The sequence below is a fragment of the Vombatus ursinus genome, unplaced genomic scaffold (genome assembly GCF_900497805.2).
Source record: "Vombatus ursinus unplaced genomic scaffold, bare-nosed wombat genome assembly UNPS02010304.1, whole genome shotgun sequence".
NCBI lineage: Eukaryota > Metazoa > Chordata > Mammalia > Diprotodontia > Vombatidae > Vombatus > Vombatus ursinus.
This window is the reverse complement of record NW_020950082.1, coordinates 2,491,351-2,510,702: the sequence shown is the minus strand read 5'-3', so window position 1 is coordinate 2,510,702 and position 19,352 is coordinate 2,491,351.

The window sequence follows — 19,352 nt, the reverse complement described above, 5'->3', positions numbered from 1 at the left end:
TTCTGAAGTCTGCCTGCTCCTCATTTCTTACAGCACAATAGTATTCTATTACATTCATATACCACAACTTGTTCAGCCATTCCCCAATTGATGGGCATTCCCTCAATTTCCAATTCTTTGCCACCACAAAAAGAGCTGCTATAAATATTTTTGTACATGTGAGTCCTTTCCCCATTTTTATGATCTCTTTGGGATACAGTCCTAGAGGTGCTATTGCTGGGTCAAAGGATGCACACATTTTTATAGCCCTTTGGGCATAGTTCCAAATTGTGCTCCAAAATGGTTGGATCATTTCACAACTCCACCACCAATGCATTAATGTTCCAATTTTCCCACATCTTCTCCAACATTTATCATTTTCCTGTTTGTCATGTTGGCCAATCTGATAGGTGTGTTGTGGTACCTCAGAGTTGTTTTGATTTGCATTTCTCTAATCAATAGTGGTTTAGAGCATTTTTTTATATGACTATAGATGGCTTCAATTTCTTCATCTGAGAACTGCCTGTTCATATCCTTTGATCATTTATCAATTGGGGAATGACTTGTATTATAAATTTGACTCAATTCTCTATATATTTTAGAAATGAGGCCCTTATCAGAGACACTGGTTGTAAAAATTCTTTCCCAATTTTCTACTTTCCACTTTCCTCCTAATCTTGGTTGCATTGGCTTTGTTTGTGCAAAAACTTTTCAATTTAATGTAATCAAAATTATCCATTTTGCTTTTCAAAATGTTCTGTATCTCCTGTTTGGTCATGAATTCTTCTGTTCTCCACAAATCTGACAGATAAACTATTCCTTGCTCTCCCAGTTTGCTTATAGTATCAGCCTTTATATCTAAATCATGAACCCATTTTGACTTTATTCTGGTATATGATGTAAGATTTTTCTCTATGCCTAGTTTCTCCCATATCCTTCTCCAGTTTTCCCAGCAGTTTTGTCAAATAGTGAGTTCTTATCCCAGAAGCTGGGGTTTTTGGGTTTATCAAATAGTAGATTATTATAGTCATTGATTACTGTGTCTTGCATATTTAACCTATTCCACTAATCCACCAGTCTATTTCTTAGCCAGAACCAAGTAGTTTTGATGATTGCTGCTTTATAATACAATTTAAGATGTGGAACAGTTAGGCCACCTTTCCCTGCATTTCTTTTCATTAGTCCCCTTGATATTCTGAACCTTTTGTTATTCCAAATGAATCTCATTATTATTTTTTCTTGCTCTATAAAATAATTTTTTGGTAGTTTGATTGGTATGACACTGAATAAGTAAATTAGTTTAGGTAGAATTATCATTTTTATTATGTTAGCTCGGCCTACCCATGAGCAACTGATGTTTTCCCAATTATTTAGATCTGACTTTATTTGTGTGGAAAGTGTTTTGTAATTGTGTTCATATAGTTCCTGCATTTGTTTCGGTAGGTAGACTCCTAAAGATTTTGTAATATCCACAGTAACTTTAAAAGGAATTTCCCTTTCTACCTCTTGTTGTTGGGCTTTGTTAGTAATATAGAGAAATGCTGATGATTTATGTAGTTGAAAAAAGTAAATTTCAATAGCGAAAATTCATTCCAGACACGAGGGATGGCCAACGCAAAGTCATGGAGATGAGAGGGGGAGCATCATGTATGGGGAACAGAAGTTGCTGGATCACAGAATGCAGGAAGGGTCATAATGTATAATGTATAATATCAGAAGCAAATGATGGTAATCAGAAGATAGCTTAGATGCTGACTGAAGAGGAGAAACCCAAGTGAAGAATATAATTGGGTTTCTGTGCCCATGACAGCGGGGGATCTATGTAAAAGGTGTAATACTGGGATGGAAAAAATGCTAGAAATAGAGCCAGGAAAATTGAAATGAAATTTTGACTTTGACTTTTTTCCATCTGTTGGAACTTGGAAAAGTCACATAATCTCTCTAGTCCTTCCTTAGTTTATTTGCCCATAAATTGTAGATCAATCAAACAACATTTATTAAACTTCTATGGTATGCCAGGTACTGTGCTAGGTAATCATGATGTGGATACACACACCCACACACAAAATGAAACAATCTATACACTTAAAGAGCTTATATTCTATTAGAGGAGACAAGATATACATGTATAAATATATGAAAAATAAATATAAAACATATAATAGTTATCATTTATATAACAGTTTAAGTTTTACAAAGTACTTTATAAATATCATCCCATTTTATCCTCACAACAACCCTGGGAGTTAGGCGCTATTATTATCCCTGTTTTACAGATGAGTAAACTGAGATACAGAGGGATAAAGTGAATCACCCAGAGTCACACTGCTCATAAATGTCTGAGGATTTGAACACAGGTCATCTTCACTCCAGATCCAGCATGTTATCTGCTATGCTATCTAGCTGTCCCAGTAGTCAAATGCAAGTTAGTTGGAGAGGGAGGGTATTAGCATCTGAGAGAGGGGGAGAAAATCAGGAGAAGCTTCATGTAGAAGGTGATGCTGGAGCTGTAACTTGAAGAAAGAGAGAATCCTAAAAGGACAAGAGGAAGCAATGCATTCCAGGCATGGGGGTTGCCCACTACAAAGGTAGGGAGAGGGGAGATGAGTGCCATGTGTGGGAAACAGACCTCAGAATTCAGGAAGGGGAGTAATATATGATCAGACTGGACAGATAGGTTGTGAAGGACTTTAAAAAAGTCAAACAGAGAGTTTATATTTTATCTAAGAGGCTAAATAGGGAGCCCCTTGAGTTGAGGATAATACCTGATTTCACTAGGTTGTTGTGACTATGCTGGTTAGTTGGTTGTTGTCCTTCATTCTCAAAGAGGACCAAAATGGTATCGCTGCATCAGCATCAAATCTACTGTATCTGATCAGACCAATATGGGCTTGGAAGGTTCTGCCACAGATCAGGCACAAATAGTCCACGTGAACATTTGGAGTACAGATGTGTGCATCTCAAACTATCACATTTCTTTTGAGCTACTGCAATTCTGCTTTGGTATTAATAGAGCACAACGCCTTCTTTGATGCAGGCATGCTATGCTGGGCAGTCCTGCACTGAGGTTTCCCATGTCTCAGTTCTTTAGAGGGACCTTGAGAGTGTCCTTGCATTGTTTCTGCTGACCTCCATGTGAGCTTTTGCCTTGTGTGAGTTCTCCGTAAGATAGTCTTTTACGTAAATGTACATTTGGCATTCAAACAATCTGGTCAGCCCTTCAGAACTGCTCTCTCTGCAGGAGAGTTTGAATGCTTGGCAGTCAGTGATTGGTACCTTATCTTGCCAGGTAATCTTCAGAGTCTTCCTAAGATAATTCAAATGGAAGCGATTCAGTTTCTTGGCATGGTGCTGGTAGACTGTCCAGGTTTCACAGGTATACAACAAAGAGGCTCTGTAGACTTTTAGTTTGGTAGGCATCCTAATACCCCTTCTCTCCCACACTTTCCTTAATAGCCTCCCAAACACTTAGCTAGCTCTGGCAATGTATGCTTCAACCTCATCATCTGTATGTACATTCCTGGAAAGTATACTGCCAAGGTAAATGAACTTATATACAGCATTCAAAATTTCTCCATTTGCTGTAACTGATGGTTCCATGTATGAATGGTGTGGTGCTAGCTGGTGGAGAGCTCTATTTACTTGGTGTTAATTGTCAGGCCAAAATTAGCACAAGCAGTAGAGAATTGATCCATACTCTATTGGTAAGTTAATGAATGTGAAAGTGCTTCATAAAAGTACTATCAAAATGTAAGTATTGTTATATAGGTTTTGGGGGGCACTAAAAGGGGGTACCAATTAGGAGGCAACTTGGTACAGTGGAAAGCACACAGACTCTGGAGTCAGAGGACTTGGGTTCAAAATTTCTCACTGATGCTTGTGACCTGTGTGACCTTACACAAATCCCAACCTCTTATATATAAAATGAGGAGTTTGGACTACATAGCATCTGAGGTCCTTCCTAGGTCTATGACCCTCCTTTACACTCTTTCTCCAGAACTGATGCTAATCTGTTAACTGTGGTTGAAAATGGTCACCTTTTTTTTTCTCCTCCTAGTGCCATTTATTTGCTTCTGAGGCAGTGAGTGTCCTCGCTGGTCACAGGCCAGCGAAATGGGAATGAAGACCCACACTGGTTATAAATTTCTGCCTAGAGATTGTCGCTTTCCATATATTACACTTCAATTCTGTTAGAATGCATAAAGCAAAAGCAAAATGAATGAGGACATTTTCTAAATGGAATGAAATGGGAATACTGGCATTAGAAAGTGATCTTTGTGTGATATGTTAATACTCATCCTATGGGTATTCTATTTGTCCCACTTTTATTTTTCACATTTTCTACTATACTTTTAATGTATCATAACTTATTGTCATTAACTGCTTAATTCAATGCCATGGACACTTATATTATATTAAGCAGCTGCTCTGTGTTCAAGCACTATGCGTGGTTCTAGGAATAAGAAGGCAAAGATGAACAGTATTACCCTCAAGAAGCCTGCATTCCATTTGGGCAGGGGGTTGGGGCCAAAGAACATGTACACAGCTAAGCCAATTTTTACAAATGTTTTTGGGTAAATTTTGTGAATCTCTTGCAAAATATTTACAAAATAAAAAGCATTGGGGGGCACTTAGAATAGGTTGGGAGAATTAGGAAAAAACTTCTTGTACGATGTGGCCTTTGGGCTGTTGCCTTGAAGGGAGTTAGAGATTCCAAGAGATGGAGGTAGAGAAAGAAAGCATTCTGGATGTGGTGGGGGTGAGGTGGGGGAATGGACACAGAGGCAAGGAGGTAGGTATGGGGAACATCAAATAGGCCAGTTTGGCTGAGGTGAAGAATGTATGTGTGGGAGGATGTAATGTAAAATCAGTATAGAGCGATATGTTTCTATTTGTATGTATCAGTATTCTAAAAAAAAAAAAAGCAGAATTCAGAAATTATCTAAACTTTTTAACTTCCCAAGGACGTCTCCAGTAGGCGTGCACGGAAGGCCTCAGTTCATATGATTTTTATGGAACTAGGGGAGGCTATTGCCGTTATAACATTATTACATTCATAGGCTTTCGGGGTGTGACGGTGCATGCCTGTAATTCCAGCCACTGCTGAGTGTGGTAGATCTCTTGAACTCAGGAGTTCTGAGTTGCAGTGAGCTATACTGGTTGAGTGTCTGCACTAAATTATGGTGAAAAGGGAGGGAGACGAGGTTACCTAAAGAGGGGTGAACTGGCTCAAGTCAGATACAAACACAGGCCTGTGAGTATCTACTGTGCTTCTAGCCTGAAAATGGTGGTGAGACCCAGTCATCACCAAAAACAAAACAAAACAAAACAAAATAAAAACCCACGCTTTTTACAGAATCAAAGAATCTCAGGGTTGCAAGAAACTTCAGAGACCATCTGTTTTAATTTATATTTTTAAAAAATTCAATAAACGTTTATTAAGTACCAACTATGTGCTAAGTGCTAGAGATACAAATAGGAAAATGAAAGATAGTCCCTGCCCTAAAGGAGCCTACATTTTAGCTGGGGAAGATAACATACAAATGGAAACTGAAAAAGGTAGAGGCAGGAGCAGGGGGTAGCCAGTGGAGTTGAAAGCCAGCAGAGCTGCTGATGGAAAATGGAGAGATACCTGGAAAGTTCTCAAAGTTCTGAGTTCTCTGTAAAGGAAGGCTTTCGGAGGACTCTTGCTCTATCCTTAAGCCCTCCAATTAGAGGGAGGGGCAACAGAGGGAGTTGGGGTGTGGAATATAAAAAACTAAGTCAATTCTGGTGACCAGCTTATGCTGGTTGAGGGATAATGTTTGGGAATTTAAACCAAGAAGAACTGCTGATGGAAAATGAAACTACCTGAACAGAAATCCCCTCTTACCAACAAGGAGTCTGGCCTTTGCTTGAAGAACTCTGGTTAAAAGGAACCCACTTTGTGCAGTAGCCTATCCTACTTTTTGATGTCTCCAAATGCTAGGAAGATTTTTCCGGTAATATCATGACTAAATCTGCTTCTCTGAAACTTCTAATGATTACTCATAGTTTCTAAATCTAATCCTTCTTTGATTGATTATTACAGCCTAGCTGGACTCTTCTGATTCTTCTTGACCCCTTTACAGGTTTTCTTGGCAAAGATACTAGAGTGGTTTGCCATTTCCTTCTCTAGCTCATTTTACAGATGAAGAAACTGAGGCAAATAGGGTTAAGGATTTGCCCAGGGTCACACAGCTAGTATGTCTGAGACCAGATTTGAATTCATGAAGATGAGTCTTCTTGACTTCAGGCCTGGCACTCTATCAACTGTACCATCAACTTGCCCTCTATCACATGATAATCCTTCAATTTTCATGTACCCTTTAATACTTCTTTTCTCTAGGCTAAACATTCTCAGTTTCTTCAGAAATCTTAGACCTAGCATAACCATCTCAAGTTAAGCAATGCCTTTTCTAAACTGATGCTCAAAATGGAACACAATTCTTCAGATGACACCTGGGCCAACTACAGCAGGACTGATATCTTCTTGTTTGTTTTTTTTTTTAAGTTTTTTTAAAATTTTTAGGCAATTGGGGTTAAGTGACTTGCCCAGGGTCACATAGCTAGTAAGTGTCAAGTGTTTGGTCCGAGGCTGGATTTGAACTCAGGTCCTCCTGACTTCAGGGCTGGTGCTCTAATCTTCTTTGTTTTGAACATCACACTCTCTTGATGTAGCTTAAGATTTTATTAGCTTTTTAACTGTCATATTATACTGTGGATTTATATGGAACTTACAGTTGACTAAAACTCCCATATCATTTTCAGATGAATGCGGTCTAGCTACACCTTTGCTGCCATTTCTGAACTCATTTGTTTCTCTCCTACCAGGTCTGTGTAAACTATAGCAAGATGTATAAGATTTTTTCTTCTTTGATCAAAATCTATACTCAAACCATATGAGCCCAAAGCAAATTGCATCTATTTCCTTGATCCTTTTTTCTAAGTATTTTGTGGAAGGAGGGTTGTGATATCTGGGGGATATTTGAGCATGACAATTTAAACATATGTTAATGTTAAGAATAATATTAATTATTAAGAATAAATATAGTTCAAATATCATTTCAACATATTCCTAAGGTCTGTTCAAATCCAAATTGTTCTAATTACTGTCTGTGACCAGGGTCAAATCACTTTATTTCTTTGTGCCTCTATTTCCTCATTCGTAAAGTGAGAAGGTTGGATTAGTGATCTGTAAGATTGGCCCCTTCCAGCTTTAAGGGATCGCACCATCCTTTCATATTGGAGTTTTGTTCTTTGAATATGGCATGAAATAAATGGTCAATTTCATTAATTGTAATAGGATTTGACCCCTAGTTATCTGCTTAGCCTTCATGTGTATAGACGGACTTGGTTTTACCAAACTTTCTTTAGTTAAAAAGTTTTCAGGAGGAGCTAGAGCTGCCTGTTGAAATGGACACTCCAAGAATTGACAGAAATAGAGAATTCAGCAGGAGTGTCAACCTCTGTTAACAAAAGGCATTTGAACAAAAGAACTTTTTGTGTTAGTGGTTGATAACACTGGATTAGAGCACGGACAGTCACGAAGGCATTTGGTGGTTGCTGTGTTAGCCCACACATTGGAAGATGTGGTGAGAGCAGGGGTTTAAGGAAGGAGAAGAAGCAGTCATGGTTAGCTGTTTAGTACATCCATTTCTGTAGAATTGACAGTAATAGCTTATATATTTATATAACACTTTAATTTTTACAAAATGCTTTCCTTATAGTAACCCTGTAAGGTAGGTAGGGCAAATATTGTTATCACCATTTTCCAGATAAGGAAACTTGAGGCTCAGAAAGGTTACTTTATCACCTCTTATTTGTATAATTTCAGTGGCCTCCTAATTGTCTCCCTGTATAAAATCTCTTCCTTTTCCAGTTCATCATCCAAGCTGTCACCAAAGTGATTTTCCTTAAGTATTGGTCTGACCATATAATTTCTCTATTCAATAAACGGTAGTAATTCCATTTTACAACTAGGGCAAAATATTAACTCTCCTGTTTGGCATTTAAAACCGTTAACAACTTACCCTCAATCTGCCTTTCTGTTTTCATGATACATTATTTCTTTCACTTTACAGTCCCACCAAACTGGCTTCTTGATGTTCCTCACATCTAGGAACACATCCATGCCTTTGATCTGGCTATCCCCCCCAAGCCTGGAATGCACACCCTCCTCACCTCAGACTCTTAGAATTCTTCAGTTCTTTCATGACTTATTTCAGACATCACTTTCTGTATGAAAATTTTCCAAGTAACTCCATCTTCTAGGGCCTTCTTCCCCAAACTACCTGGAATTTGTTTTGTATTTAATCTGTATATACTTTAAAATGTACATGTTGTCTCTCTCTATAGGATGTAATCTTATTGAGGGCAGAGACTGTTTCCTATTTCTTTGTATTCTTGGTGCCTAGCACAATGACTGGCACATAGTAAGTGCATAATAAATGTTTATTGAATGAATAAATGACTTTCCCATGGTCACAGACCTAGTAAACATCAGAACTGATATTTAAATCCAGATCCCCTGACTCTCTTGGCATGACAATTTTTTCCTTTCATCTCTGTCCTAAGGGTCCCTTTGTGTCCCCTTTCAAAGGTCTTCCTACTAGCGTCATCGTGGGATTCACAAAGGGAATTCGCCAAATTTGATGAGGGGAATAAGTTGAACTAATTCAATTAGATGAGTTAAGGTTCCTCATCTGGAAACCCCAAAAGTCCTTTAGTAGGAAATCTTGTGAAAACCATAAACTAGACTGTGCTTGTATTGATAATATTGCATGAGGCTATAAGCCTGTGCCCAGAATCACTGCTCTTTATCATGTATAGGGTAGATGATATCCTAAAAAGGTCAATATCTAGTAGCAAACTCTCAACAAAGCCCAAGAAATATCCATGTTATACTTCATTCTTATCTACACTCTAGCATGCTCCATTTAGGCTTAGTTGAAAAGGTAAAATAAAAATTAAAAGTAAATGACATAAAAGACTGATGACTCCATACTGGAATGTCTTGAATTATTGATCTCTATTATAGATCAGTCTACCAAGGACATGGCCCCCGGTGTTCCTTCTCTTCATTCCCAATATTGTTCATAGTCATGGGGTCATCACCTCATAAATTTAAGATTGCCAGATATAGTGATAAACTTGGAGTCAGGAAGGTCGGAACTCAAACTCCTATGCAGATACTTTTTAGGAGGTAACCTGGTACAGTGGAAACAGTATATATTTAGAGTCAGAGAAACTGAATTCAAATCCTGTCACTTGTCACTTACTAGCCTCCAGCAAGTCATTTAGTCTCTATGGGACTCAGTTTCTTAATCTGTAAAGTAAGACAATTGGACTAGATGACCCTTAATTCTATGATAATGTGATCCTAGATGTGTGCCCCAGAGGAATCAGTCATTTATCCTCCATGTATGTCAGTAAGGCTGCTTGCTAGTACTTATACTATATAAATCATTGCTGGGTTAATGGCTGACAAATAACTGATAAATTACATATTCCCCTATAATATATGGAGAGATTACTTTGAGAGTGGAAGGGAAAAATAATCCTAGGACTTCTTACATTGGTGTGTTATGATGCCTACTAAACAAAGCACCCTTCATTGATCCTGATGAGCTCAGCTTGCTAGAATTTGCCTGGGTAGGAAAGATCTCATTAGTATTGCAGTCAGTAGAGCTCACTTTTGCTCTTTGATTCATTAATGATTTTGAGAGCCCTGAGTACTATGTTTGTTTCTTTAAGATATCAAAAGAAACAGGCAAAGGCCTCTGGCATATTGAGTGGAAACTCTTAAGTTGTACTTACCTGAGAGTCATACAGAATGAAAAAGATTTGTAGAGGCTATATTCTACATCAGTGGAGTGAGTGGCTGCACTGATGAGATCACAGGTCTGTCAAAGTAATTATTCACTGTATGATTTGGGCTGTTAGGTCTATTTTTAGGGTCTTCATTTGCATTTGCTTTGGATGAATAAGCTGCTACCAAGCTATCTATGTTCCTTCTTATTAGAGGATGAGACCTTAAACAACTCCAGGAATGCTTATCACATGATCCCACCAATGGCACCAGAGGGTCTTTGGGTATTTGACAAAGAAGGCTGATGACTCCATACAGGAATGTCTTGAATTATTGATCTCAATTACAGATCAGTCTACCAAGGACGTGGCCCCTGGTGTTTCTTCTCTTCATTCCCAATATCGTTCATAGTCGTAGGGTCAGCAGCTCACAAATTTAAAGCCAGAAGGTACCCTGGAGATTGTGTAGTCCAACCCCCTTATTGTGCAGTGTCAATGTCTAGCACTGCTCAAGGCAGCATCTTTGAGATGATTGAAATCTTGGCAGCTCTGATTGCTGGTGGTGCTGTGTTTCCTGTTTGTGGTATTCCTGGTCCTGCTGCTGTTCTATTGAATGAAAAAGAAGCATGAAAACAGCTATGATAAGGGCAAGAATCCCATCTACAAAAAAGCTCCTACCAACAAGTTCTATGCATGAGGCCTTCCAATGGGCAGCAGAGCATAGACTTGGGTGGGGTAGGAGTGGTGCCTCTGGGGGGGATGGGGAGGCATTGAATGGCTAGAGTGTCTCCACTGTTTTTTTCTACTTGTTTCCTCCTTTTCCCACAAAGTAGGTGCTTTTACATTTGGGGTGTGTTATATAAGAGAAAATTTTCTTTCTCATTCTTGTCCTTCCCTCCCACTATCCCTTTATCAGTTCCTCATATCTCTTTGAATCTCAGTTGTTTCATTTGAAAAATGGCAATAATTCCCCAGCCCAAAAGTTAGAACTGGATAAGGAAATCTCTTTTTTAAAAATTTTTTTAGGCAATTGGAGCTGTGACTTGCCCAGGGTCACACAGCTAGTAAGTGTCAAGTGTTTTGGTCTGAGGCTAGATTTGAACTCAGGTCCTCCTGACTTCAGGGCCAGTGCACTATCCACCTAGCTGCCCCAGGAAATCTCTTAAAATCCCTTCCAGCTCTGATCTTAGAATTTTATAATACCTTATCGAATATGGGGCGTTCTGGAGTCTAATTTGAGAAGGAGAACTAGGTGGACCCAATCATTTCTCGGGGCAGTGTTGTCAGCCTTATAGGTCTCTCATTTCTGTCCAGGGCAAACTGTTCTAAATTGGTTACCTTCACATAGCCAGTCATCTGGAGAACCAGATGCTATAGTGGGTCTTCAGTTTTACAGAATGTTCAACTAAGGAGTGGAAGACAGGCAAGTAACTCCAGTCTGGGACCTGGGCTTTCTAAATGGACCTATGATAAGGTGGGTTGAAACTTCTCCTTTAATCCTCTGATTAGCCAGTGACCCTTATGTTAATAGGGATTTATTACCAATCATAAACCAGTCTCTCTTTCACCTTTTTTCAAAATTGATTACTTCTAAAGCCAAGGCAGATGTAATTGGTTAGCAAATGCTGGTATTTGGTTGATTCTGAAAGAAGCTGAAGCCAGGGGAGGGGAATGCCGTGCTTAAGCCAGTAATCCATGGCACTCACAGAAGACCTAGGATAATACTGCTCCCCAGATAGAGTGTAGGTCCCCGTTAGATTGTGAGCTCCTTGAGAGCAGGGACTGTCTTTTGCCTCTTTTTGTATCTCCAATGTTTAGCATGGTGTCTGATACATAGTAGGCACTTAATAAATGTTTATTAATTGACAGGTGATTTTTGCACAAGGGCCCCTATATGCCTTTACGCCTTTTGTGTTTGTTCTTTCTCGGTCTTAAGTGAATGAATATTCTGAGGACCATGTGAGCCAGAAAGGTCTAGAAGTCTCATCAGGGGCTGAGTCATATGGTGGCAAGTGGGGAACTGCTCCAGGGCTCTTGGTGAGGATAGTTACTGACGATATGAGAATGGAATCAAGCCTTGCTGAGTTTTCCAAAGATAGCTGTTTGGATAGTGAGATGGAGGTGAAATGTAAATGTCTAATTAGCACTTTTGCAAATTATTTTATGTTCTGATGGGGTTTAAGTGTTATCTTCCCAACAGGTTGTACTGGTAGTTATAAGTTAAATTACTTCATCCTATTCTGTTAATGTGCAGTTTTGAAGATTTTTTTTTCTTTATCCTTTCTTGCATGTAGGAATAAATTACCTGCTCTCTATTTAATTCATACTATGCATCAAATACCTTTTTCTTTTGCCTCTTCTGAGGAACTGCTACACAGTGTTAAGGCAACGACCTTCAGGGAAAAGGTTAATCAATATTCCATTTGATACAGTGTAGTATGTATATTAAAAAGAGCCCTAGGATTAGATTCAGAAAATGAGCAGTCAAGCCCTAGCTCTGACATGAACTGTTTTTTGGGACTTCATCTCTCTGAGCATCTAATAAATTGGTAGCTAGGTAGACAGGGCTCTGAACCTAGAGCCAGGAAGATCTGAATTTAGATGTGATCTCAGACACTTAACTGGCTATGTGACCACAGGCCTCAGTTTCCTCATCTGCAAAATGAAGGTAATAATAATACCTACCTTCCAGGGTTGTTGTGAGAGTTAGATGAGATCATATTGTAAAAACCGTTGCAAATCTTACAGCACTATATAAATAAAATAGCTAAATAGTTATATGACATAGCTCACATCTTCCTTACCAGGAAAATGCTTTATAAACCTTAAAATGATATGCAAATTTGAACTGTTATTATTGTCCTATGTATAAAGCACAATTTTTCAATATTTAAGCTGTCCATAGCTTACAAAAGAGGGCACACAACCCTGTCCTCCACCTTCTAGGAAACAATAAGGAGAGAGAATGTTAAAAACATCAGGGAACTGAGGAATCCATAAACATTTCTCCCTGTGAACTCCTTTCCCTCTCTCCTCGCTCACTCCATAAGAACAAAAAGCATATACATACATACAAGTAGTCAGACTAATGTCCCAAGAAATAGATCGAAAACTATCAATAAGATTTCACTTTTAATCATTGCTAATCTTTTCTGAATCTCAGAGTTTTGAGATTTGTTGTTCAGTTGTTTTTCAGTTGTGTCTGACAGTGACACCATATGGCATTTTCTTGGCAAAGATACTGGAATAGTTTGCCATTTCCTTTTCCAGCTCATTTTACAGATGAGAAGACTGAGGCAAAGGGGTTGAATGACTTGCCCAGGGTCACACAGCTAGTAAGTGTCTGAAGTTGGATTTGAACTCCAGAGGACAAGTCTTCCTGATTCCAGTCCTGGTACTCTAGCAATATTTGGCGATCAATTCCTTGTGCTTTTCTGATAGTTTTGGACCCAGAGCCATTTAACTACATATGTCAATGAACTAAATACATTTCACCTGTCAATGAGTGAAATTCATTTTGCATCTAAGGCCAGAGTTACTGTATATCTTCCTCTTATACTCTATAAATATAGATTGAATACAAAGGAAAAAAAAAGCCACTTCTTTGGGGACTGCTCAGGACAATTATTTACTGTTCTGTATTAAGATTTTGCACCCCTCAGGGCTGCAGTATAGGCCTTGCTTTGGGGTCTGATTGAAAGGATAGTTCTTCATGATCATAAAAAGAAGTTTAAATCATCTCCTGTGATCTAGCCTGCTGTTACCAGCTGCAATCTACACTCCTACATTATGCATGATTCTTGACTCCTCATACTAGGGGGAAAAAGTTACACTGTTCCATTAGTAATTCCCAGTGTTATGCTAAGCATTTCCAGTCTACTGCTGTTAATTAATGTTAATATAGGACTGCTAGCATGTTTTTAACTTACTATTTGTGCTAGTAAAGCCATATAACAGTCCATTCATTTAGGATCAGTAAAGTCGATTCGAAATTAATTTTTTAGCAGTAAGACAGATGGCTGCAATGTGGCTGACTTTGTGGATAGAGCACATATTATTAAACAGGAAAGGAACCATGTAGGCCCCTTGCTGTGCCAAGTTGACTTTATCTATACATACTCTCAGGAAATTTCAGGGTGGTTTTTTTCCTCCCTCTATCCTATACTTCATGTCTCATTTACAGCAGTTGGTAAGCAGTGTGGATTTAGCTATTGTCTTCATTTGTTTTAGCATTTTCTGCAGTTATTGGCCCTTTATACCGTAGATGGAATTAATTGAATTAATTAATTAATTAACTGAATTAATTGTCTGCGACAGTTCAATTTCTTTTTCGTTCTGTTGCTTTTCTTTTTTCTCACTTCTGCCTTTATCCGTGCTATTTCATCTCTTGATCCAAAATCTTTCAGTTTCTAGATTGTTCTACCTCCTCCATGATGCCTTTCCTAACAACTCCTCATGTGATCGTCTTACAGAACTAGAGGAGACCTCAGGGACCATTAGTCCAACCTTCTCCTTTTACAATTGAGGAAACTGAGGACCGGTGAGACTTAACTGACTTGCCTAAGGTAGCATAATCATAACTATCAGAGCTGGGATCTGAACCCGACTTCTCTGACTCCAGAGTTGGTGCTCCTATTTGTGTATGATTGATTTCATACCTCCTCTATTAGACTGTGAGCTTCTTGAGAGCAGCAACTCTCTTTTGCCTTTCCCTGTATCCCTCGTGCTTAGCGTGGTGCCTGACACATTTACTGTTGTCGTTGTTGCTGAGTCATGTTCGACTCTTCATGACCCATTTTAGAGGTTTTCTTGGCAAAGATACTGGAGTGGTCTGCTATTCCTTCTCCAGCTAATTTTACAGAGGAAGAAACTGAGTCAAATGGGGTTAAGTGACTTGCCCAGGGTCACACAGTTAGTAAGTGTCTGAGGCCAGATTTGAACTCAGGTCTTCTTGACTTCAGGCCCAGTACTCTATCTGGTGAAGTGAAATCTCCTCCCCCCTCCCCCCCTCCAGATTAGAGAGTTTATTCATGAAACAAATCTCTTCTAGATGGTGAGAACTGTTCTTGGGAAGTTTGCAAAGGAAGCTGATTGCTAGAGGTGTTTAAAACTTTGGGGAGTCCTATCAGGCTTCTAACTCAAACCTCCTTTACAGGATTGTGGCCAGGATCAATTAACTTTATTATGTATGTAAAATGCTTTGCAAACCTTAAAAAACCCTAGATAAAAGTCATCTAATAATAGGATGTAAAGTCCTTGAGTTCAGGAACTTTTTTTTTTTGTTTTTTTATACTCCTACCTTGCCTCCCCCCCTTCTTCCCCCCCCCCCCCCCCCCCCCCGCCCCAGCCTAACACATAGTAGGCACTTGACAAATGTTTGAATTTAATGGAACCCAGAGCAGCCTAGGACAGTTTGATGCAGTAGAAAAATTACTGAATTTGTAGGCAGAGGGCTTAGTTTCAAATCGTTGTCTGCCATTTACTACCTGTCTGACTTTGGGCAAGCCATTTAATATCTCTGGGCCTATTTTATAAGCTGTAAAAATGAGGAGCTCCATGACTTCTAAGGTCCCATCCATCTCTAAATCTTCTGATTTTATTTTGGTAAGCAGTGGGCAGCTTCATTGTGGTTTAATACCTCTGGGTTCTCCAAACAAATCTTAGACTTCCTGGTTTTATTTTATTTGACATATTCATAGAGTGAAAGAGCCTTATTATTGTTAATGATCTGACCAAATAAAGCAATTCATTACTGACTAGACTATCTCTGAGACAGCTTCTGGTTCTAAAATTCTATTTGGGGACCTAGAATTTTCAAACACAGCAGATTAGGTAAATAGCCTCTGTGGCTGGGCTAGTTTCATATGAGCTAAACCTTCACGAATTAGTCCTTTGCTATTTGCCTAAACCTCTTTATTCCTGTATTGTTTGCCTTCCACCAGGGATCTTACAAAATAGTGTTGGGTGGGGTGGGGAGGGTTGAAGAAGTGGAAAGTAGAGGGGAGCAGCATCTCTTACAAATAATGCCCATTTGGCATGAACAGCTGTACAGCTGTGGGCAGTATACAGTTTTCATTTCATAGTCATCAAACAAAGCAACAAAATCTCCCCAAATGTGAAAGCAAACCCCTTTCCTCTCTTCACAAAAAATGGTTCAGCAAATGCTTGAAAATTCACTCTTTTAGCCCAAATGAAAACAAAACCAGCTACAGAGATGGCAATCAGCCTGGCTCAATTCCAGATCAATGTATTCCCTTTCCCTGCCTCAGGCTTTCTGCTTTGAACTGAGATTTAGAAAGCCTCTTAAAAATATTCCTTTCTTCTACCTTTTCAACTGCAAATCGAAATATTCCTACTGTGTTTTGATTCAGAGTCTGGGAATCCATGGCACTCTATGAGTCTTCTGGCCATCATCCAGTTGGAACTTGGGCAAAAATAAATGACACTAATCATATTTTCTTATTCTCTTCCAGCTCCATATAATTCTGTATGTTGCCACACACATTTAAAGATATTCCCTAATGTAGAGTAGGGTTCCAGAGATTCTCTTTTCACGTCCTGTTATCCTGTTTTCTCTTCTCAATCACTCACTTCTAGTCTACTTTCATTGTCCCTTTTCCAGCCTTCCTTGCCTCTAATCTCTCTCTCTCTCTCTCTCTCTCTCTCCCCCTCCCCCCCACCCTGGGAAAATACTTTGATATGCTTCTGCTGTGTACAGAGCATATTTTGGCTCAGTCCATCTTCCTCTGAAGGATGTAGACTTGGAACCTTTCCAAGACAATGGACTCAGGTTTGCTTTAAGGTCAAGCAAACATCATTTTTCATTTTCCTTTGTGGTGCCATCCATAGCTACTTTGCTCTTTGCCTCTTGGCTGGGAGTTCTTCTCTGAGCTTTCTCTGCTTTAGATCTCAAGCTGATGTAGGCAACTAAACTTTTAACAGGGGGACAAAGAGATGAGCTGCCCACTGCTACCCACAGTTTCCAGGGCATCTAGGTTGCTCCTGGTATCAGGCAACAGATGTTCATGAAACCACTGCCAAAGACGAGCAAGGGGCAAGATTACATGTGTTACTCTGCACTAGAGGATTAAAGAAACCAAAAGGTTTCTTGGCTACTTCATTTAGCAGGATGACATGCACTGAAGCGAAGGATGAAAATCTGCAGAGTCCTGTCATCCAAAAACCTGCAGAGAGGACAGATCTAGGAAAGACCTCTCCACAGACAGAACTGTCAACGTGTCAGCTAGTGTTGGTGTGAACAGCAAATCCCACAAGATAACAAGGTATTGGATATGTACCACTCCAAGAAGAATCTAAAGCATTGTTACAGTAATGACAGCTACTGGTTATTCCCCAGTATTGCAAGTTTCCTGCAGTAGGAAACAGGGCTTTCTTTGGAGATTTGGGGCTGACCAAGTGTGACAACCTTTACTGTTATTGAAATTTTAACTTCGTAGTGTCCCACTTTTCACATTGCTGTCACTTCTGCATCCACAAAGTCAGAATTTAATAGATAATTATAGCAATTTATCTAAAATAATTCAAAACCAATATAAATAATAAAAAGAGGAAGATAGGGAGTTCTCCCTCATTGGAGGTTTTTAAACAGATGTTGGACAGGTACCCGTCAAGGATCCTTATTTAGATTTGGATTACCCTAGATAGCCTCTTAGCTGCCTTGATTCACTATTTAAGGTAAGTGCAAACACACTGTCAGAGCAATCAACTTAAGGAGGGCTTGTTCCTTCCTGTGACTTTGAAGAGCATGGCACTCTTCGGAACCCAAGGGAAAGTATCCTGGAGGATATTTAAGTTCTATCATTTCCTATCTTGGAAGGAATGGGTTTGAGTGGCACAGTGCCAGCCAGACATAGTAGGTGCTTAATACGTACTTGTTGAATTGAACACAAATAGTAACAAGACCTTATATTTGTGTAGCTCTTTGAACTTCTCCAGGAGATTTCATATTTATTAGTGAAATATGTTCTCATTTATGACAGCTCTGACACATATAGTTGACAAACATCTGCCCTTCAAAGGATGAGGGAATTCATCTCAAGGAATTAATGGGTATTATCATGGAAGTGCTAGTTATTTATTCTTGAGAACTCACGGAAGACAAAAACATCTCCTATAAGCTGCAAAAGAACAAGTCAAATGCCCATATTTCAAAAGGAAAAAGGACAACTCTGATAATTGCCAACCAGTCCCCTTATCTGGTTTACCTGGGAAAATATGGGAACAAATCATCCAACAATCAATTTACAGTCACCTAGAACAGCATTGTATTGCAATTGCAATGACTCTGTGAAGAGCAAATCATGTTAGGACGATTTAATTTTCTTCTCTGATAAAGTGATGAGTTAAAACAGAACAAGGTGAACCAATAGATATAATATATTAGAATTTTGGCTACCAGCCCACATGACATTCTCATTATCAAACTGGTATAATCATATTGCTGTTAGATGGGTACATTTCTGGCTAAAAGTTCACACTAAAAGGGTAATTATTCATGGCTCAGAATGAATTAGAGTGGATCTATTGCAAGGCATCTTCTGAAGATACATCTGAGGAATAATCTTCCAGTATCTCTCACTGAAAGGAGGGAAATTATGCCCAGAAAAATATATATTATTCAAGGAGTGACTTTTAGGGGACACCTCTCGATAGACTTCACCTCTCCTACACTATCCTCTGCTGCTTTCAATGCCCATAGTTTTGAAAATGTTGGATAAAAGGAATGCAATTCCCTGTTCGAAACTAGTGCGGATGGAAAATAGAGAGGCAGAATAGAAAGTATTTTTCCTTCTTTTCTGACTTCATGGTGTTATATTATTATATCCTAGATGCTTAAGAGTAGAATTAGTTCTAGGATCATAGGATCATAAATTTAGAGTTAGAAGGGACTTCAGAAATAATTGAGTCTAACTTCCTCATCTTGCAAATGAAGAAACTGAGACCTAGAACTAAAGCTGGCCGGTTAAAGTGCTTGCCTACAGTTACGTAGTCCAAGAACACCCCTAACTTTATTCATTGGCTGTTTAAAACCAAACATCCCTAATCGATGAATGGGTGTTGCCTCAGTCAAAGTGAGATCTCTGAAAGACCTTAGCTTAAAAAGGCCAAGGTCTTGCACTGCATCCAGGACCATCTCCAGTTGTCCTGATCTGTATCTAGCCACAGGAGAAAGTGAGGCTGGTGACTTTGCACTGCCCTCCCTCACTTAAATCCAATTGACTTATAAGTCATAGCATCATCTTCCTGATGTCATGGTCCTCTTCAAGAACGAAGGACAAACCACACAAAACCACTTTCACAACACAACTAATATGTGAATATGTTTTATATGATTGCACATAAATAATCTGTATCAAATTGCTTACCATCTTGGGGAGGAGAGGGGTGAGGGAGGAAGGGAAAAAATTTAGAACTCAAAATTTAAAAAAAAGAATGTTAAAATTGTCTTTACATATAATTGGGAAAAAACAAAATATTATTAAAAAAACCAAATTGTTAGGTGATATAATATTAAAAGGGACAAT